Here is a 20165-nt window from a genome sequence, read left to right as displayed (position 1 = left end):
ACAATGTAACGGTCTTGGTTACCGAGGACGTTACAACTATCTATTGGATCTCTTCCTATTTTTGAATCCTGCCTATAAGGCAAGATGATTAAGAGACCTTTCTCTGCTTAAGGTTCAAGAGCTACAAAACCACTTCAGCTGGTACACATGGATGTTTGCGGTCCACTTAAAGTACAAGCAAGAGGATATTATGAATACTTCGTCACTTTCATTGACGATTATTCAAGATATGGTTACCTATACTTAATGCAAAAAAAAATTTTAATTTTTGGAAAGTTCAAAGAATTTCAAGCAGTGGCTGAAAAGCAATTAGGTAGATCACTAAAAGTTCTTCGATCTGGTCGAGGAGGAGAATACTTGGATTTTGAATTCGAGGACCATCTGCGTGAGCATGGTATTCAATCCCAACTCACATCACCTGGAACGCCACAACAAAATGGTGTTTTAGAAAGACGGAACATAACATTATTAGATATGGTTAGATCAATGATGAGTTTCTCATCATTACCACTGTCATTCTGGGGCTATGCGAATCAATGTGCTCTATACATATTTAATGTTGTTCCATCTAAGTCTATCCAAAAGACACCCATGGAATTATGGAATGGTTGTAAGCCTAATTTACACCATTTTCGAATTTGGGGTGTCCTGCGCATGTGCTTAAAGGAAAGACCGGGAAGTTGGAATCACGCTCTGACGTGTGCATGTTTGTAGGATATTCCAAAGAGACTAGAGGTGGAATTTTCTACAGTTCAAAAGAAAATAAAACATTTGTAACGACAAATGCAACTTTTCTTGAACATGACTATGTTAATAACCACAAACCTCACAGTAAGGTTGTACTGGAGGAGATGGTCTCGAATGAAGTTGCAAAGTCACCAGCAACAAACAATGAAAAACGGCAAGAGGAAACTGCTAGTTTTAGTCAGAATAGTAGAGAGCCTCATCGTAGTGGGAGGGTTAGTAAGAAACCCACACACTACGAAAACGAAGTTCAAATGGTTGTGTCTGACACAAACAAAGACGATCCATTGACATTTAATGATTCTGACAAGGACAAATGGCAAGAAGCCATGAACCAAGAAATGGAATCGATGTATTCCAATTCTGTCTGGGTTCTTGAAGATCCACCTGAGAATATAAAATCCATTGGTTGCAAGTGGATATTCAAGAAGAAAATAGGAGCGGATGGGAAAGTAGAGACTTTCAAAGCAAGGCTTGTAGCCAAAGGATATACACAGAAAGAAGGGGTTGATTATGAAAAAACCTTTTCTCCTGTAGCCATGCTAAAATCCATTCGTATGCTCTTATCCATAGTTGCGTGCATGGATTATGAGATTTGGCAAATGGATGTCAAAACAGCTTTTTTTAATGGCTACCTAGACAAAACCATTTACATGTCTCAACCATAAGGGTTCGAAGTAAAAGGTCAAGAGCAAAAAGTTTTCAAGCTTCTTAGGTCCATCTATGGACTCAAACAAGCTTCTAGATCTTGGAATATTAGATTTGATGACACAATTAAAACGTTTGGTTTTGAACAAAACGTTGATGAACCTTGTGTCCATAAACAAATCAAAGATGGTGTAGTAGTATTCCTCATTCTTTACGTTGATGATATATTACCGATTGGTAATGACATAACATCATTATCAAAGGTAAATAACTGGTTAGCTGAACAATTCCAAATGAAAGATTTGGGAGAACCCAAGTATGTTCGAGGCATTAAAATTCTTTGAGATAGTCAGAATAGAGCTTTTGCACTCTCTCAAGAAACTTATATTGATAAGGCGCTAGAACGCTTTAATATGCAAAACTCCAAACAGGGTAATATGCCAACCCGTTCTAGAGTATTCCTTTTCAAGGAGCAGTGCCCTAAAGCACATATGAGACAGTATCCCTATGCCTCAGCGGTAGGCAGTCTAATGTATGCCATGTGTGTACAAGACCTGAAATTTGTTATGCAGTAGGGATAGTCAGTCTATATCAATCCAATCCTGGATTGAGTCATTGGATTGCAGTGAAGAATATTCTCAAGTATCTTAGAAATACTAGAAATTATATGCTTGTATATTCAGGTGGAGACCTAAACCCCACTGGTTACACTAATTCTGATTTTTAACCAGACAGAGATAGTTGGAAATCGAGTTCTCGATCAGTGTTTACTCTTGGAGGAGGAACAGTAGTCTGGCGAAGTATTAAACGAACCAGCATTGCAAAATCCACCATGGAAGCCGAGTATATAGCAGCTTGTGAAGCAGTTAAGGAGGATGTGTGGCTCAAAAGTTCTATTCTGATCTAGAAGTAGTGTCAGATGTGGATAAGCCACTAGTCCTATACTGTGATAACAGTGGGGAAGTAGCTAACTCAAAGGAACCACCGAGTCACAAGAGGGGAAGGCACATTGAGAGGAAGTATCACTTGGTAAGAGAGATAGTTCATCGAGGAGATGTTGCAGTTATGAAGATAGCTTCAAAGCATAATCTTCAGATCCTTTCACAAAGACTTTATCCATGAAATATTTTAAGGAGCATGTAAGAAACATGGGAATGAGAGAGATGCCTTATTTTCTTTAGGGCAAGTGGGAGATTTTTGGAAATTGTGCCTTGAAAGCATATGTTGCAGACATTGTTTTAAGAAATAAATAAATAAATTGTTATGCATATAATTTTATGGACAATATTATTCTGTGATAATATTATGTGAATATCAGAAAAATTCATATGTTCATATATGTGATCTCAAACACGTATTGGTACGGGAGGATTGTGTTAGAGAAAAATAAACTTAAATAGTTTGCAGTAAAATAAAGTTAAGGAATCTTTAGATTAATTACTGCAAGTACGGTCCACTAATATTATGAATACATGTGAACTAGATCTGGATTACTAGTGTAGTAGGACACTTTAGTGGAGGTACTTTATATATTAGAGAATATATAGAACTGAACCAGATATGTTTATTAATACTTAGTTAAATATCGTTTCGAAATATTAATTAAATGTATCAACTGATGATCATATACAAATAGATCTTAATCCTGAAGTTACTATGAACTCATGTTTATGTTATATGAGTTCTTTGATTCACTCGTTAGGGTCTGTCAGAATGATCAGGCTAGAAACTTTTGTTTTGAGAACTCATTAATGTAAATGGCTGGGGACATAGAATACAGATATGAAATCTAAACCTTCTCGTAAGAGATTGAATAATGGTTCTCTTAAGGGTTGACTTTTTGGACTGAAAGGTTATTGAGCTCAAATTCATAATTTAGTTATGAATTAACCTTCACTAGTAAAGTCAATGGTACTTAAGGAAACAAGATATAGTTAAAAGGGTAAAATGGTAATTTTATTCCTGATTAATTATGAACCATTATTAGAGCGTTAATTTGTATGTAATGATTATATCAATGGATGCTTTATTTTATAAAGTATTAATAAATTAAATGTCTATAATTACAATAGTGCAGTCTTATATTTATAGTGAAGTAATCATGAGATCAATAAATTAAGAATATTTAATTAAAGAGTTTAATTAATAGTCTCATATTTATTGGAGCTTGAAATTATAGGTTCATAGGTCCCCACAGCGGCTCTATCAACGCTATTCAAGGCAAGAGTTGATATAAAGGGAAAAATGGTTGAAAGACATATTTAAGAAGAAATTTTGTAACACCCTGAATAGCCAAGAGTTCCTCAAAAGATACATTTCATATAATTAAACATTTTACATGTGGGTTCCTAAAAGAACAACATTTAAAAGTCAATCTACAAAATTTCCAGTGTACAAACAACCACCAGCCATTCTAAGGGTAAAACAGGCATTTATGGTCCTCCTGTTCCTGTCTCCTCCTCAACCGTGGTGGTCAAGCAGCTAATCATGTACATTCTGCCTTCAGAGCTCTCCGATTGAGGTCTGATCAAGCTTGCCCTTGCCTTTGCCTGCACCACGTAGCACCCGTGAGCCAAGGGCCAGAAAGAAAATATAACGTTATAGTACAAACAATGATAACAATTGAATAATCTTTAAAGCATGTTCATACACTTAGCATACCAACCTAATTACATAATCAATAAACATAAGGAAAGAATCAGCAAACCAGCACTCAGCTATTCAGCATGACAAATCCACCAATCAATAATAATAATCAAATCACATGATAATCAGGGTCGACACCCTTAGGTTGCACCCTCTGTATACCCCACTAACTTCGGTCCGCTTAAACCGAGGTCAATGCATAATAAGTTGTCCTCAGCTACTAGTGGCTGAGCCGCGCCCTGTGCGCCAATGTAAACTTAGGCCGTTTGTTTATTATTCACATGGTGTAATACCATCCTTCAATAAGCATACAAAATAGGGAACCCTCAGTCCCATTATCAATTCACAATCGGGTGCAGTTTTCTTACCTTTAATTTCCAAGTATACCGATTATGAGAGATGCCTCTTGAGCACGATCTGTTTCCCGAGTCCAAGCTTAGTACCTAGTCACAACCGAGATAATGGATACCATTAATAATTGTAAAAAGGCTTCTAGATAAGGTTCTAATCTTCGGAACATCGAATTCCACCGAATATGGTAGTAGATTCGATCCTGAGCATCCTAGGTTAAATTCCCATGCTTAAAATCCCAAAAACCCAAATTTCGTTAAGGGTCGCGGCTCAAGCTTCCTATGCCGCGGCATGGCCCCAACAGAGGCTCATCCTCGCCCAGAACCAGACACGGGTCGTGGCCCTACATGCCCTATGCCGTGGCCCGCCCTCCTCCTCCAGCACTAACCAGCTTCAGAGGGCCGCGGCTCACCAAGAACTATTTCGCGGCCCGTCTCCTTTGAACCCAGAAAAACCACAATTTTTTACTCTCAAACCTCACTCAAAACCATCCAAAGCCAACCCAATTCCACAGCTCAATTATCACAAAGCTTCTAACACGATTCCAACAACACAACCCAGCAAAACTTAGCCTAGAAACTCACAAAAATCCCACTTCATTCTCTGAAACCCAAAATCTTAAAAAGATCAAAACCAGTCAAGAAAACATTAAGATTTAGTCATTAAATCATAAATTCAAGCTTACCTTCACTGATGAACCAATTCTCTAGGAAATCTCTGAGCTAACTCCCAAGTTCCAAGCTTTAATTCAATCCTTCAATGTCAAAACCCATAAACACCTCAAAACTCAACCATAACCACAGAACTTAACCTCCATGCATAAAGCTTATGACTTACCATAATTCTTGATTGAATCCTCAGGTAATCCTTGAGCTAATCTCCTAAATCACAGCTCCGATTCTGTGAATTTCAGCCAAATTCTTCTTGGTTCCTTGTGGTTTTCTTTGAGAGAGAAAGAGAAGAAGAGGGAAGGTTGGTTCCTAATGTTTTCACCGTGTTCTGTGTTTTACTTAGTCTATCCTTAGGCAATTAAGTCAATCCCGAGGCTCGGGGTACCAGAAACGTCCCCGAGGGGAAAATGATAAAATTCCCCAATATTCCCACCTAAGCTTCCTAACCTCAAATATATATCCAATTATTTATTTCCATAACCTGATAACCAAAATAACCATCTAATACCTTAAATACCCCTTGACTTGCTCCAAGTCAAGTATTAGGTCCCGTTGTGACTTTCCCGCTAACTAGCTCCCTAGGATCGCCTCAAGTCGCATGCTGCAGAATTACCCACATAATAATGTGGTCCTCACAATTATAGTATATAATCACATTTACATTCATATAGCCATACAAGCATGCTTATCACAGAGTCATGCATTAAACTAATAAATTCACACATAAACCAATTATGTCCTCTCGGCATACTAACCAAGGCCCTTAAGCCATATTAGTGATTTTGGGTCGTTACAACTATCCCCTCCCACTAAGAATTTTGTCCTCGAAATTTACCTAAATAGCTCGGGATACTGATCCCGCATCACCTTCTCAAGCTCCCAGGTCGCTTCCTTGATCTTGCTATTTCTCTACAATACTTTAACTAACGGAATCATCTTATTCCGTAGAATTTTGTCCTTCCTATCTAAAATTTGAACCGGTCGCTCCTCATAGGAAAAATCTATCTGCAATTGTAAATCCTCATACTTCAGTACATGCGTCGTCTCTGAGACATACTTCCGTAACATAGAAACATGGAATACATCATGAACTCCCGACAACGATGGTGGAAAGTCCAACCTGTAAGCCACCTGTCTAATCCTTTCTAGAATCTTGAAAGGTCCAACAAACCGAGGGCTCAGCTTGCCGTTTACTCTAAATCTCCTCACCCCTCGTAGTGGTGAAACTCTTAGAAACACGTGGTCCCCAACCTAGAACTCCACGTTCCTATGCTTGGGATCAGCGTAGATTTTCTAACTACTTTGTGAAGTAAGCATCCTGGCTCAAATCTTTTCAATAGCTTCATTTGTCTTCTGAACCATGTCTGGCCTCAAATATTTTCTCTCACCCATCTCATCCCAATGGATGGGCGATCTACACTTTCTTCCGTATAGCATCTCATAAGGAGCCACTCCAATAATGGACTGATAACTATTGTTATACGAAAATTCAATCAACGGGAGATACTTACTCCATGATCCCTCGAAGTCAATCACACACACCCTAAGCATATCCTCCAACACCTGAATCGTCCTCTCAGACTGTCCATCAGTCTGAGGATGAAAGGTTGTGCTAAATTTCAACTTAGTTCCCATGGCTTTCTGCAGAGCTCCCCATAACTTAGAGGTAAAGATAGGGTCTAGATTGGATACAATAGACTTAGGAACCCCATGGAGATGAACTATCACCCTCACATACAACTCTGCATACTGTTCCACTATGTAAGTCGATTTTACTGGCAGAAAATGAGCTGACTTGGTGTACCTATCCACTATCACCCACACCGAGTCATAAAGTCCCACTTCCTGGGTAGATCTCCCACAAAATCCATGGTAATGTTCTCCCATTTCCACTCGGGAATACCCAAAGGCTTAAGCAATCCCGCTGATCGCTGATGCTCAGCCTTCACCTGTTGACATGTCAAACATCTGGCCACATACTCCACCACATCCTTCTTCATCCCAGGCCACCAATATAATGTCCGTAGGTCCTGATACATCTTTGTGGTACCTGGATGAAGCGAGTACGGCGTAGTGTGAGACTCATCTAGTATCTCTCATCTGATCCCTTCATCTACCGGAACACAAATCCATCCCTGATATCGAAGCATACCAGCCTCAGAAATAGAATAATCCTTAGCTACCCCCGCTAAGACATTCTGTCGAACTTCCTGTAACTGCGCGTCCACCAATTGACCCTCCTTGATCCGTTCTAGCAGGGTCGTCTGCAAGGTAATATTGGCCAACTGGCCCACCACCAACTCTATCCTTGCCTTGGTCATCTCATCTTCTAACTCTCTAGAGATCTGAACAGAACTAAATAAATGTCCCGAGCCCCTCCGGCTCAATGCATCTACCACAACATTGGCTTTCCCTGGGTGGTAAAGAATGTCACAATCATAATCCTTAACCAGCGCCAACCAATGCCTCTGCCTCGTGTTCAGATCCTTCCAGGTGAATAAATACTTCACACTCTTATGGTCAGTGTATATCTCGCACTTCTCCCCATACAGGTAATGTCGCCACACCTTCAGTGCGAATACCACTGTCGCCAGTTCCAGATATTTGGTAGGACACCGTTGTTCATACTCCTTCAGCTATCGTGATGTATAAGCTATAACTTTCTCATTCTGCATCAACACACAGCCTAAACCCATCCTCGATGCATCACAGTATACCACAAACTTTCCTTCATCCGAAGGAAGACTCAGTACAGGTGCAGTAATAAGTCGTTGCTTCAATTCCGGGAAACTGTGCTCGCACTTCTCTGACCAAACAAACTTCTGATTCTTTCATGTCAACTTTGTCATCCGTGAAGCAATCTGTAACGACCCAAAATAGCTAATAAGGCTTAAGGGCCTTGATTAGTGTGCCAGGAGGGCATGATGGGATTTATGTGTGATTTTATGAGTTAAATGCATGGTTATGATTTAAAGCATGTTATATGACTAATTGAACATTCGAGATGCATGACTACGTGGTTAGTATGCATGTTAGGTGAAATAAATATGCATGTGGACCCCGTTTGCATGATAGGGGTAAACTGGTAATTTTAGCCCGCTGAGGGCATATATGTGATAATTGTATTCTGTGATTTGTACCACGTGGGTGTGGTGTTATTATTGTGATGCACGTGCCGAGACGGTCCTAGAGAGCAAATTAACTTAAAAGTCACAACGGGATTTTATACCCGGCTCGGGAGGAGCCTAGGGGTACCTTGAGAACTCCATGGTTAAGCGTGCTTGGCCTGGAGTAATCTAGGGATGGGTGACCTCCTGGGAAGTTTTCCCAGGAAGTGTGCGAGTGGACCCCGTTTGCATGATAGGGGTAAACTGGTAATTTTAGCCCGCTGAGGGCATATATGTGATAATTGTATTCTGTGATTTGTACCACGTGGGTGTGGTGTTATTATTGTGATGCACGTGCCGAGACGGTCCTAGAGAGCAAATTAACTTAAAAGTCACAACGGGATTTTATACCCGGCTCGGGAGGAGCCTAGGGGTACCTTGGGAATTCTATGGTTAAGTTGAGATTTAGCGGGTAATGGTTATTGGTGATTGAGTAACCTGGGTAACCATTAGTTACTGCTGAGAGTAACAAGTTTAGGTGAAAGAAATGGTAGAATTGCAATATAGGAGAAATGACTAGTGTGCCCTTGAGGTTTAGTTAGCAAAGGGTTTTGATGAAGGGGCAAAATGGTCATTTGGCAAGGGGTTTAGACAAATTTGAGCTGTGTTATAGGGGTACACAGTTTGGGCTTGGCATATATGTTGGGTTTTGATAAAATTAGAAGAGGAGAAAAGAAAAGCTAGGAGAAGAAGAAGAAGAAGAAGAAGAAGAAGAGGAGAAGGAGCTGAAATTTGGAGACTTGGAGATGGATCTAGGAAGCAAGAGTGAATTCTCCACTTGAGGTAAGAAGTTTTATGCAAATTTAGGGCTTGTTTCTGTTTTGATTTGAGAAATCTAAAGCTTGAGTTGAGTTTCTAAGTTTTGTATGAGTAGTTGAATTTAGGAATCTAAGGGGTGGATTTTGAGAGTGATTGTGTTCTTGAGCTGGGTTATGATGTTTATGGGTTGATTGAATGGTCTACTTGGGGTTTTGATATGGTTTTTGGGCTTAGGTTTGAGTTTGGGATGATTTGGGATTGTTTTAGTTCGGGAAAAACGCAAGAGAAAACCCAGAAATTCTGGGTTCGCGTATGAGCGCCGCGGCCCTGTTCTTGGGCGCCGCGGCGCGAGGTTGCATCAGGAGAGGGGCAAGTCGCTGGGCGCCGCGGCCCTTGAGGGGAGTGCCGCGGCCCTAGGCCATTTTGGCAGGCAAAAATTCTGGTTTTTAGGGCTTTTGCCCAGGGACTCGGGGGATGGTTCCAATGTATTGTTTTAGGGAATTAGAGGTCCCGAGAGTGCGGGATTGGTCCCGGGAAGTGATTTTGGGTTGGTTAGTATTAAAGAGTGTTATTTGTGTGTTGTGACTAGGATTTCGAGGAGGCTCGTGCTAGAGGACCGTGCTTGTGGCCTTGGTGCATCGGAAAGCTCGGAATGCAGGTAAGAAAACTATAACACCCGTAGGATAGGGCATGGGCCCATAGTGTGATTGCGGCGCACGGCCCTATATTGCATTACATGTTAGGGTGCAGATTTAAATAAATTGGTATTTGTTTGAATGTTGCTTGGTTTGTACTATATATGATTATAATGAAATGTACGGCATGGCCGAGGGCGGCAAGGCCGAGAACGGCAGCGGGGCCGGAAGTAACACTTAGCACATGGGATGCTTATGGTCAGGGCAGGGCCCGGGACCCAGAGGATATGTGTGAGATCCTTGCGGTGAGGACCGAGACCCCAGGCTACGGTAAGGGTTCTGGGGCGGCAGGGCTGTGTTTGCTTAGTCTATTGGTTGACTTGTTTATCTGTGGATTATCTAATATGATAAACTGTATAGATTGCATATGTTATGTACTGCATGAGTTTTCTTGCTGGGCTTCGACTCACGGGTGCTCTGTGTTGCAGGTAAGGGCAATGTCTGAGTCAACCAACCATGAGTACGGAGAGCGTGAAGCGACGCGTACATGTTTGGCCTGCCCGACTGCTTTGGTTGGGGGTTTATTCGAAAATGGCTGTAATAATCTATGATTTTTATAACTGATCAATTGTAAACTTATTTTAAGAAGTAAATAGTTTTCAAACCTTATTTTGGGATCCCAAATGTTTAATACTAGAACTTTTAATTAGTCACACTTTTGTCTTAAAACCTCGGTTAGCGAGTTCATTGCACACTATTTTGTCTTAAAACTCACTTAGTAACGGCTCTAAGGAAGTAGGGCATTACACAATCTTTGAGAATCCTTCTAAAAACCGCCTCTAATAACCTGCCAACCCGAGGAAACTCCACACCTCTGAGGCGTTCCTTGGCCTCGGCCAATCTCTCACCACCTCCACCTTGAACGGATCAACCTTAATCCCCTCTGCGCCAACTATATGCCCAAGAAAAATTACCTCTGGCAACCAAAACTCACACTTTTTAAACTTAGCATATAATCTATGCTCTCTTAACCTTTGTAAAACATATCGGAGATGTCGTTCGTACTCTGCCTCTGAACTGGAGTACACTAAGATGTTGTCGATGATGACAATGAAGAACTGATCCAAGAATTCCTTGAACACCCTATTCATCAGATCCATGAAAGTTGTCGGGGCATTGATCAAACCAAAAGACATGACCAAGAATTCATAGTGCCCATACCACGTTCGGAAGGACGTCTTCAGTATGTCCTCATCCTTGATCCTCAGCTGGTGATAACCAGATCGAAGATAAATCTTTGAGAACACCGTCTTTCCCTGCAGCTGATTGAACAAGTCATCGATCCTTGGTAGAGGGTACCTATTCTTGATGGTCAACTTATTCAATTCCCTATAGTCTATACACATTCTCAGAGTCCCGTCCTTCTTCTTAACAAACAAAATTGGAGCGCCACATGGAGAGTAGCTAGGTCTGATGAACCCCAAATCCATAAGTTCCTGTAACTGTATCTTCAATTCCTTCAACCCTGCTAGTGTCATCCTATATGGTGCTCTTGATACTGGTTCTGTCCCCGGTGCTAACTCAATAACAAATTGAATCTCCCTGCGCGGCGGCAATCCTAGTAGATCCTTAGGAAATACATCCAAGAACTCACACACCAATCTGGTCTCCCATGGCCCTGCTGGCAAAACCATTTTAGGGAATTTATATGTTTTTTAGTTGTGTTTGTGAAATATGACGCTTGTGTTTGCTGTTGTTTTAGTATCTTATGAAAAATAAAGAAATATGCTAAAACATGGGAATATCTTGGGATTATGAGCATAAAATTCCTAATTTGGAGAAACTGAGGTTAAGAGATATCTGCTGGGTTGATTTTGGCCATCAACGAGGTTCTCTAGATGGAAAAGGAAAATTTCAGAGAAAAAATGATTTTGAGTTGCGGCGCTGTGGAAGACAGAGAAGGCAAAATATGGGTTGAATGAGGGGTGCAACACTGGACTATTGAGCCACGACGCTATTGTTTGGGCATTTTGAGCTGCGACGCCATCACTTTAGGGTTGTGACACTTATCGAGGCAAAGATGAGATAAATTTTAGGCTATCGAAGACAGGCCGCGGTGCTTCTTTATTGAGCCTTGGCGCTTGATTCCTGATCGTACAGAAAAGGCATTTTTAGCAAGGGCAAAGTTGGTATTTCACATACAACATGTAAGGCAACTATAGAAGCATCATGATGTCAACTTTTGAAGGGATGAACCCTAGAGACTCAAAGAAACGCTCAGTAGAGGATAGGAGTTGAAGATTCAAGCCATTCTTCCTATTTTTCGTCTCTTAATTTCTGTTGTGGTGATGTTTACATTTAGTTTTATGGATTCTATAGTCATGTTTATGAACTAATTTTAATCTTAGGTTTTTTAATTAAGTCTCTTGAAACTTTACTATGATTTAATGCACGGTTTATATTTCATTCTTCTTATTTAAGATCCTTTCGATTTGTGTTTATTATATGTGATTGATTGGCCATCTCTCACATAATACATATGAGTTTGATTCAAAATCTGAAAAGTGAGATATAATGTATAGAAATATATACATGATCTTGGCTTGGTATTGATAAAAACATTTTTTAAAGTACCTTCCTTTGCACTCTGATTTGATATATATATATACATATTTATAAATAAATAGGATTTTTCCCCTGAACTATTACTATTTTCGAATCATGCCCCACGAACTTTTCCTCTTGTTAAAAATACATCTCAAACTATGCGCGTTACTGAAATGTAATACTTTCGTTAGATTTTGTCTTATGTGGTTGGCACTTTGACCGTTGATTTGGCAATGTCACGTATAGAATAATTAGCCATTTTTTCAAAAATTTTGATCACTATCAAATTGTGTCATTTTTATTAAAAAATTAATTTAAATTTTTTAAAAATATATATAATTTTGTTCTTAAATAATTAAAAAAGATTAATCATTTTAAAAGATTAAGAAAATAAAAAATACTAAAATTTTCAAATATTGAAAAATTAAAAAATTAAAAAATGTAATTAATAAAAACTAAATATATATTTTGTACTTTTTTTTCTTTTACAATAAAATACATAAAATAGACGGAGAGGTCGCAGTACGCAAGAGCACAAAGGACCGAAGTTTGTTCAATGAACACAGTGATTTAATGACTTAAACGATTTATTGTTAATGTTTTTATATTTTCTTAATCTTTTAAAATTATTTTCAATTCCAGATTTGAGAGTAGGGGGAGCAATTCATCAAATGCAATGATTTAATGAATAAAATGATTTAATTTTTTAGTATTTTTATTTATTTTCATTATCTTTTAAAATAATTTTTTAATTGCACATCTGCGCAGCACAAACATCCTCCAGTCGTCCATCCTCTTGCGTCATGTGACCTCTGCGTCTATTTTTATTTTAAAATAAATTTATTTTTTATTGTAAAAGAAAAAAAATTGTTATTTTTTATTAATTAGATTTTTAAATTTTGAGAATTTATTTAATTGATTTGAAAATTTTAGTATTTTTTATTTTCTTAATCTTTTACAATAATTTTTATTTTAATTTTTTAAGGTTTTAATTATTTTTTAAGAACAAAAATTAGATTGTTTTTAATTTTTAAATTATTTTTTTTTAATAAAAGGGGGTATGATTTTGTAGTAGCCAAAGTTCAGGAGGGAAAAAGTGTTAATTATTCTACACGTGACATTGTCACATCAACGGTCAAATTATCATGTAAGCAGTCTGTTAACCACATAGGACAAAAACTAACAGAAGTTCTATAATTCAGTAATGTGCATAGATCGGGAGAATTGTTAACAAGCGAAAAAATTCGGATGTTTAAAAATATTAATAATTCTGGTAGAAACAACCATATTTATTCTATATTGGGTTATTTGCAGTAAAAACCCCCATTCTTTTCAACTTCAAGCACCAATAACCCCAATCAAAAAAATTGACGGCAATCCCCCAACTGTTACAATTTCCTTGCAGCCACCCACCTTTGGACGTTAAGTGTCAGTCTGGAAAAATTAATCCCATGTGGCATTCATATATTGCTACACGTGCGTAATGACATGGCACATAACTTGAGTATGTGTAAACTTATTATTATTATTATTATTATTATTATTATTATTATTATTATTATTATTATTATTATTATTATTGTTATCATTGTTGTTGTTGTTGTTGTTATTGTTGTTGTTGTTTGAGAAGTGAAACTTTAGGGGTTAAAACCAAAACGAAAGAAGGGGTACAAAATCAGATGTGTCATTACTGAGAAACCTTGACCCATAAGAAATTACATCGGCCACCCAGTAGAATTTCAACGATCGCCATCAACGCAGAAGAAACTAGAGGATGGAGCATGAAATTCCTCGTCGTCCTGATAAGTGAGCCCCAGTTTACGGTAAGAATTTAGGGATTTCAAGTTTTAACAGTAGGAATTTAGGATTTTTTTTGTTAGGGTTTTCTGGTTTGTTGGGTGTTATGAAAGTTAGGGTATGTTGGTTCTAATTTGTTTGTGGTATTTTATGCACTAATCTAATGGTGTATAAACAAAGATTGAAACGAATTTGTACTTATCCATTATTTAATACTTTTAGTTGTTTGGTGTGGTGGGTAGTTTAGGCATTTATTTTGGTAAATTAAGTATTCGCATGTGGTAGGGTCTGAAAAGGAGTTTTAAAATCACTGTGAATGAATCTACATACGTGATATTTATCATTGACAGTGATAATATTCCTTGACTTTTACATTTGGTTTGACAAAAAATTTTAAACAATTGTTTTGGTCCTTATGTTAATAGTTTTCACTCTTTTAATATATTGATTTGTGCAGATATAAATGGTGATATGTTCACTTATAATTTGAATCATGTGGGTTGTTGGTCTAATCCTAATGGTACTAAAAATTATGAGGGTTGAATAGTGGACCACTTTGACTGGTATAGGTTTTACTACTTTAGCATATTGGAACTAGAAAGAACTACAATTGTTGTTGGGTACCAACTACCATTTGGCTTTTTCTTCAAGCCCAAGGGCAGTGCATTGTCCAATGGGAGGATGATTGTTACTAACAATGATGTTATGGAGGTAATTGGGGTTATGTCAAGAAGATTTATAGGGAGGTGGACTTTTACCTAGTTTTACCAGATCCAATATTTCCCTTAGAGTGGAGAGATGACAATGAGTGTGTTAGGCATGTTCCTGAGAAACCTTCAAGGCTGCCGCACTGCATCCTTGAAGAGCTTCTAGACGATGCAGATGTTGTAGTTGATGTGATTGTAAACCCATGTGAAGCAACACCTACTATTGAGCATTGCCAGAATCCACCACCAGCAGCACCTACTGCTACTCAGTTTAGGGAGCCTGTAGAGCTGTCATCTTCTAATGGTGAAGAAGAGGGGAACCTACAGCCAAGATCTAACTTCTATGGTGTTAAAGATGAGTTTGAAGAGGACAGTGAGATAGATGGGGATGAAGAGGGTAGTGATTTAGATGGGGATGAAGAGGCTAGTGATTAGAGGGGGGTGAAGATGGCAGTGATGAAGGCTTTTGGAATGGAGATGACAGTGATGTTAAGGTGCTTGAGTTCGAGGTAGGGCAAGTAGAAATTAAGGTTAATCCTCTTGAAGAACCTCCATTAGACACCCAAACCCAACGACAACTACCTGAGAGAGGTACAACACCAAACCCTCCTTCATTAGACACCCAAACACAACCATTACACAACTACCTGAGATAGGTACAATACCAAACCCTCCTCCATTAGACACCCAAACCCAACCAGATCCAGAATTACCTAAGAAAACCAATACTAGAAATTCTACAACTGAGTTTGAACTTGAAGAGGAGGAGTATGCTCAAGATATTGAGAGAGAGAAAAATGTGAATGGAGCTACTGAACCCAACCAGTGGTGGGGATCTGTGACCAGTTCAGCAATGAACCACTACAGTTCACTGATGGTATTGAAAGTGAAGAATACTTAGCAAGCTTGTACAGTGATGATGAGGACAACTGTCTTAGAAAGAAAGGCAATGTATAATATAATCCAAAAGCAAAATGGGAAGACCTCAAGTTCAGTTTGGGGATGCAATTTCCCACTAAAGAACTACGAAGGACAGTTATTAAGGAGTACTTCATCCAGAATGACAGAGAGTTTAAATATGAGAAGAATGAATCATAGAGGGTGAGGGTTAAATGCAGAGCTCATGGATGTCCTTGGGTCTTATATGCTCATATTCTCCCTGATGGGTCAACATTTAGAATGAACACTCTAGTTGACACGCATAATTGTCAACTTGTGTTCGACAACATACACATAGATGCCCCTTGGCTTTCAAACCACTTCTTCGAACAGTTTCAAAGAAATCCTAATATGGATTACCAAGGTTTTAAAGCGATGACTCAAAACACAAAATTCTCAATGGTTTCCCAATGGAAATTCTACATATCTAAAAATAGGGCTATGGAATTGTTGGAAGGGTCAGTGTCAGAACAGTACCTCCCAATCAGGCAATGGCTAGTCCCAACAAACAGCCGAGACGTGAGTTTGAACAATGGGAACTTTGCAACAAGTGTAACCGATGCCAGTGGTGTGAGTGTGGGGTATGTTATAACTGTGGAAAGCCAGGGCACTTTGCTAAACAGTGCCGACTGCCAGCCAAGGGCAACAGAAATGACCAGTAGAAACAAATTGGAGCTTTGCCTCGAGTTTATGCGCTTACGCAAAGCGACAAAGGAGTTGGACCATCTGATATGGTGTCAGGTCAGATCTCTATCGTCTAAACCTCAGCATATGCATTAATTAATAATGGTGCATCACTTTCTTTTGTATCTACATCCTTTGTGGAAAAATTAAGTAGAAAGCCTGAGCCTATGCTTGTTATTTGTGGGGTATCCTTTCCTTCAGGAGAGGATATGCTGGTGCGGACATGGGTTAGAGTTGTACCAGTTTGGGTTGAAGGTCATGAGCTGACGGTGGATCTGTTAGTCTTCGACCTACATGAATACGGCGTCATATTTGGGATGGACTGGTTAACCAGATATGGATTCGTTATCAATTGCAAGCGTAGAAAATTGGTCTTCACCCCAGCAGGAGAAGAACCACTCGAGTTCAAGGGTACATCAAGAGAAAATAAGTGCCCCATGATTTCTACAATGAAGGCAAGAAAAATGTGAGTGACGGATGCATCGGTTTTCTGGCAAACATAGTGGATAAAGATAAAGAGATGATTCAACAACCTTCTGATGTACCATTTGTGTGCAAGTTTCCTGACGTATTTCTTGAAGATCTCCCAGGGATTCCACTAGACCGAGAGATCGTGATTGAGATAGAGCTAATTCTGAGAACTGAGCTAATCTCAAAGACTCCTTATAGGATGGCGCCAGCTGAACTCGAGGAGTTGCAATCGCAACTGCAAGAGTTACTGGACAAGAATTTCATAAGGCCAAGCCATTCTCCGTGGGGAGCCCCGATTTTATTCGTGAAGAAGAAAGAGGGCTCGATGAGAATGTTCATTGACTTTTGGGAGCTGAACAAAGTGACGATCAAGAACCGATATCCATTGCCCAGGATTGATGATTTTTTCGATCAACTACAAGGAGCGCCAGTATTTTCCATAATAGACCTGGGATCAGGCTATCATCAGCTCAAGGTTAAGGAGATGTATATACAAAAGACGGCCTTCAGAACGTGCTATGACCACTACGAGTTCTTAGTGATGTCCTTTGGACTAACCAATGTGCCTGCGACATTCATGGATTTCATGATTCGCGTAATTCGCATGTATTTGGATAAGTTCGTCGTCGTGTTCATTGAAGATATTCTAATATACTCGAAAAGCCAAGAAGAGCATGCAACGCATCTAGGACTGGTCCTTCAGCATCTACGAGATGAAAAGCTTTATGCTAAGTTTTCGAAGTGTGAATTCTGGCTAGAGAAAGTTAGTTTTTTGGGGCACATAGTGTCGAGAGACGGAATTTTGGTAGATCCCACCAAGATAGAAGCTGTTAAGCAGTGGAAACCTCCGAAACATGCTCATGAGGTTAGAAGTTTTCTTGGGTTAGCGGGGTATTACTGGCGATTTGTGGAAGGATTTTCCAAAATAGCTGCACCAGTGACTGCCCTCACCGGAAAAAATATCAAGTATGAATGGACTGACAAGTGCGAGAAGAGTTTTCAGGAGCTGAAAACGAGATTGACGACTTCCCCAGTGCTTACAATCCCTAATGGCACAGAGGGATATACTATTTATAGCAATGCCTCAGGCCGGGGGTTGGGAGCAGTGCTGATGCAGCACGGAAAAGTAATTTCTTATGCTTCTCGACAGCTTAAAAATTACGAGAAGAACTATCCAACTCATGACCTGGAGCTGGCAATGGTGGTTTTCGCACTGAAAATTTGGAGGCACTACCTGTACGGTATACATTGCGACATCTACACTGACCACAAAGGCCTGAAGTATTTCTTCACTTAGAAGGAATTGAATATGAGACAACGTCGATGGTTGGAGTTATTCAACGACTACGACTGTGACATTATGTACCACCCGGGAAAAGCAAACAAGGAGGCAGATGCATTGAGTCGACAGGCAAGCACTTACGTGATGACAGTGAAAGAGATTTCGCCATAGTTACGAGCCAACCTTGCTACCTTGGATTCAAAGATAGTAGTCGTTCAATTGGCTAACCTCTCTATCGAGCCTACCATTATGGAAGCTATAAAAGGTGGGCAGTTAGTCGATCCTTGGGTTCAAGGACTGATGTACGAAGTGAGGGACGAGGGGCGACCAGGATTCCATATCTCCGAAGATGGAGTATTGGAGTTCAAGGACAGAATGTGTTCCGGACGATGGCGAGATCAAGAAGCAGATATTTTTCGAGGGACATAATGCTCCTTATGCCATGCATCCGGGTAACACGAAAATATGCCGACCGACGCAGGAGACCCCTGGTGTTTGAGGTTGGCGATAATGGGTTGCTGAAGGTAGCTCCTCTACAAGGGGCTATGCAGTTCAGGGAGAAAGGAAAGCTTAGCCCAAGGTTCATTGGACCTTTCAAAATCATAGAGAGGATCGAGGAAGTAGCTTATCGTTTAGCTCTTCTGCTCGCCCTATCTAAGGTGCATGATGTGTTTCATGTATCCTTGTTGAGAAAATACATGTGCGATCCCTCGCATGTACTCAGCTATGAGCAGCTGAGTATTGATCCTCAACTCGTTTATGAGGAGAAGTCGGTGATGATTCTAGACCGAAAGGAAAAAGTGTTTAGAAACAAAACGGTGTCGTTGGTAAAGGTGCAGTGGTGTAACCATGGCATTGAAGAGGCAACCTGGGAAACAGAAGACAAGACGAGGGAGTTGTATCCTCATTTGTTTTCACTTTCGAGGACGAAACCTCTATAAATTTTAGGTATTGTAACGTCCTGCGTTTTGGGTACCTTGAAACGACTCAGATCGGGATTGTTTTCCCCAAGTTAAGATTATTATTTTAAATAATATTATATTTTTTTGGAATTTATTTCCATGAGTTATTGCTAGCCAAATTATGAATTTTGTGTTTAAAATTCAAGATAAGACTTTCGATCTTAGACCGACACAAAAACCCTAATCGGGTAAAAATCTCATAAATAAAATGATAAACTATGGAAAATATATTTTGGGCATAAAATACATTCATAAAAATTAAAGCTTGGTTAAAAATAATAACCTAAGAGAAAATGGAAATTTTAGGGCATTTTGGTGTTAAATGTTTAATTTTACCGAATTGGAGAATTTTATTCCATGAATGAACCTTAGGTTAAATTTTATTGTATGATTAATTAAATTAAATGTGAGAAACATTTAATTTAATTCTTATGTGTTAAGTTTTGTTTTTAAAACTTAGTAAGAGTGAAAAAGGTTATAGAAAGTCAATTTGGATTTTTCTTCTTAGGAAATATTTATTAACCTTTATAAAAAAATTTAAAAAAAATAATATAAATGCATATATAGAAAGAGGTGGCCGGCCATGTGAGGTTTTAAAATTTTGTAGACCAAATTGATTAAGCTTTAAATCATATTAATATATGTTAATGACAAAAAGTGATAAAGGTAAAAACACTCAAGTGTGTAGAGATTCTTTTAGTTGATATGCTCATACAAACCCTCACCCAGCCGACCCTATACTCTCAGAATCACTCTCATCTTCTTTTTTTTTTTGAAAATCTCTCAAGTTTTCTCTCCATTTTCAACCTCAAGAACACTAAGAAGGCTTGGATGCTTAAGCTTTGGTCTAGGAAGGGTTTCCCTAAGATAAAGTTTCAAAAAACTAGACATTTGTAAAGTTTTAACCATAGATTTTTCAATAGCTAATTATATATGTTGTTGGGGTAGTTGCTTAAGGTTTTAATAGGGTTTTTAAGGATCCAATGCTAGTAGAAAGATCCAAACCTTAAGCAAGAACAACAAGAGGTAAAAAGTTTACTTTTATGGTTTTTATTTTTTTAAGCATTATTTTTTATATTTAATGCTTAAAGTTTC

Source organism: Humulus lupulus, chromosome X (genome assembly GCF_963169125.1).
Source record: "Humulus lupulus chromosome X, drHumLupu1.1, whole genome shotgun sequence".
In the NCBI taxonomy this organism is placed as follows: domain Eukaryota; kingdom Viridiplantae; phylum Streptophyta; class Magnoliopsida; order Rosales; family Cannabaceae; genus Humulus; species Humulus lupulus.
Note: the sequence above shows the minus strand (reverse complement) of the source record.